Source organism: Micropterus salmoides, unplaced genomic scaffold, assembly GCF_014851395.1.
Source record: "Micropterus salmoides isolate LMB-PRFRI ecotype aquatic unplaced genomic scaffold, ASM1485139v1 Ms_hic_scaffold_2139, whole genome shotgun sequence".
Lineage (NCBI taxonomy): Eukaryota > Metazoa > Chordata > Actinopteri > Centrarchiformes > Centrarchidae > Micropterus > Micropterus salmoides.
Genome location: NW_024041306.1, coordinates 1 through 3,522, shown reverse-complemented (window position 1 = coordinate 3,522; position 3,522 = coordinate 1). Strand labels below are relative to the sequence as shown.

At 47.7% G+C, this 3,522-nt stretch overlaps 1 pseudogene; it reads right to left on the bottom strand.

Moving 5' to 3' along the window:
* Positions 1 to 1,325: 1,325 nt before the first annotated feature.
* Positions 1,326 to 2,683, bottom strand: LOC119916737 (annotated as a pseudogene).
* Positions 2,684 to 3,522: the final 839 nt, after the last annotated feature.

Below are 3,522 nucleotides of genomic sequence, written 5' to 3'. Positions count from 1 at the left end.
TGAACATTACTAAAGTAGCTTTGGAATTTACCAGTTTACAGACCAGTCCATTCAAATCCTACCAGAGAGAGAGCTTCCTTACTGAAATCAAACTCAGTTCTAATGGAGCAAAACACATGAAGAGGCATTCATTGTTTACATTTACCCATTTGGCAGATGCTTTTATCCAAAGCGACTTACATTCGAGGAACAACATACAAGCATGAACAGAGCATCAAATAGAGATAAACTGACAATACATACTAGCAAGAGCAGCAATAAATACTAGTAAGAGTGACTTGAATTTGATTCTGGAGGCCACGGGGAGCCAGTGGAGGTCACTGAGTAATGGAATGACATGAGTCCTTTTTGGCTGATCAAAAACCAGACGCGCTGCTGCGTTCTGAACCATTTGTAAGGGTTTCACCGCACAAGCTGGGAGACCTGCTAGGAGGGCATTGCAATAGTTGAGGCGAGAGAAAACCATGGCCTGTACCAGAAGCTGGGTGGCGTACTGAGTGAGGTAAATTTGGTTGTGGAGATCTAAAATGCATGTAAATCTATGGGATTTTTTTGAATAGCGCCAACTAGTGGCTAACTGTATCAAATTCTGCACAGCCCAAGACACCATGGCCTGTACCATAAGCTGGGTGGCGTGCTGAGTGAGGTAGGGCCTGATTTTCCTGATGTTGTATAGCGCAAAGTGGCATGACCAAGAGACAGTAGCAACATGGTTTGAAAAGGCAGCTGGTCATCAATCATGACACCCAAGTTTCTCACCACCTTGGTTGGAGTGATGGTTGCAGAGTCACTTTGTATTTTGATGTTATGGTGGATAGATTGCTTGGCTGGAATGAGTTCAGTCCTTTTTTGAAAAGCGCCAACTAGGGGCTAAATGTACCAAATTTTGCCACATAAGGTCCTCAAGTTTTGTGACAATCGGCCTTTCCATGCCAGAGATATGTCATACTTGCTGTTTTTAGCGTTTTCGCAAATATTTGTTAGCTTGTAATTGGGACATATGTCGGATCAAAATTCCCCCTACAAAGTTTCTTCGGCTCGGTCCAGAGATGGTCCGTGCCAAGTTTCGTGTCAATCAGACATCTTTTAGATTGCCACCGGAAATACCACATAAAACAGAGGCAGGAGCCGCCTGCCAGCAGAAATACACAAACTGTGAAAGGTGCTGTGGCATCTTGCTACCACCAGAAATGCCAGTGGTAGCTGCCGATGCCACTAACTGAGCCAGCTGTCTCTCAGTTTTATATTGAGCGAGTGTGTAAAGTGTGTATCTTTACTGTAATACTGATGCTTCAGCTTTACAGTGTTGATAATCACATCTGGACTTACCGAGCCTTTCTGCAGTTCCTCACAGCTGGAATCAGTCTCACTCGTCCCTCCTCTGATGTGTTGTACTTCTTCAGGTCCAACTCATCCAGAACCTCCTCTGACATCTGCAGCATGTAGGCCAGAGCTGAGCAGTGGAACACAGAGAGTTCTTCTCTGATCTGTTCTCTGACTTCAGGAACTCTTGGATCTCCTGATGTACTGAGAGGTCGTTCATCTCCGTCAGACAGTGGAAGATGTTGATGCTTCTGTCAGGAGAGATCTTATTACTGTTCATCTCCTTCAGGTTGTTGATGGCTCTCTGGATGATTTCTGGACTGTTGTCTGTCCGACCCAGCAGGCCTCCTAAGAGTCTCTGGTTGGACTCCAGAGAGAGGCCATGAAGGAAGCGAACAAACAGGTCCAGGTGGCCATTTTTACTGTCGAGGGATTTCTGCATGGCTCTCTTCAGGAAGACATCAGGGGTTGAGTTATGATAATCATCCCTGTCATCCTTATCATCACTATCTTGCAGGAAATCATCCACAGACAAGTCACTGATTGTGTATGTCCAGTCTTCCCCCAGGAAGTCCTCCAGTACCTCTGAGTTCCTGCTGGTGTAACAGTGGAACATGTAGACTGCAGCCAGAAACTCCTGAACGCTCAGATGAACAAAGCAGTAGACTGTTTTCTGGAAGATCACACTCTCTCTTTGAAGATCTCTGTACAAACTCCTGAGTACACCGAGGCCTCTGTGACATCAAGACCACACTGCTCCAGGTCTTCTTGGTAGAACATGATGTTTCCTTTCTCCAGCTGTTCAAACGCCAGCCTCCCCAGCTTCAGAAGAACCTCCCTGTCAGCCTCCGTCAGCTCCTGTGGACTCGTCTCATGTCCCTCATCGTACTTCTGCTTCTTCCTCTTTATCTGAACCAGCAGGAAGTGTGAGTACAGGTCAGTCAGGGTCTTGGGCAGCTCTCCTCTCTGCTCTGTAGTCAACATGTGCTCCAGAACTGTAGCAGTGATCCAGCAGAAGACTGGGATTAGACACATGATGTGGAGGCTCCTGGAGGTCTTGATGTGTGAGATGATTCTGCTGGACAGCTCTTCATCACTGACTCTCCTCCTGAAGTACTCCTCCTTCTGGGCGTCAGTGAAGCCTCGTACTTCTGTTACCCTGCCGACACACGAAGGAGGGATCCGATTGGCTGCCGCAGGTCGGAAGTTATCCAGACGAGAGCCGAGGGAAGCAGATTCCCCTCGATGAGGTTTGTCAGCAGCAGGTTGACTGATGACTTCTGTGTGACATCAGACACACCTCACTGTTGTGGAAATCCAATGAAAGTCTGCTTTCATCCAGGCCGTCAAAGATGAACAACAGTTTCCAGACGGCGAGCTTCTCTGCTGGGACCTTCTGTAATGTTGGATGGAAAACATGGAGCAGCGTGAGGAGACTGTGCCGCTCATCTTTGATCAAGTTCAGCTCCCTGAACGAGAGCAGAACCAGCAGACCGACATCTTGGTTTTCCGAGCCCTCTGCCCAGTCCAGAGTGAACTTCTGCACCGAGAAGGTTTTTCCAACGCCAGCGACGCCGTTGGTCAGAACCACTCTGATGGCTCTCTGTTGGCCAGGTAAGGCTTTAAAGATGTCCTGGCACCTGATTGGAGCGTCATGGAGGTCTTCTTCTTGGAAGCTGTCTCAAGCTGCCTCACCTCATGCTGGGTATTAACCTCTTCACTCTGTCCCTCTGTGATGTAGAGCTCAGTGTAGATCCTGTTGAGGAGGGTTCCACTTCCTGTTTCATCACTTCCTTCAGTCACACGTTCACATCTCCTCCTCAGATGATCTTATGTTCATCTAAAACCTCCTGCAGACCACCTCTCACTAAAGAAGAGAACAATGTGAGATAAAACAAAGAATATGTGCTGATTATTTTCATTACTAATATAAAAACCATCAATATCAGAATATCTGAAGAAGCAGACAGATGTCCAGTCTTACTTTGTACAGAGCTGCTCTGACTGGCTGTCTGCAGTCCAGCTCTGGTTCTGTCTCCACACTGGGGACAGGAGGAGTGTCCTGATGAAGCAGACTGGTCCCAGTATGAGGTGATGCCCCGTCTGCAGAACCAGTGTCCACAGCTGGTAGAGACTGGATCCTTCAGGACGTCCTGACACAAAGCACAGCAGGACGGCTGCTCCTCCACAGAACAGGAC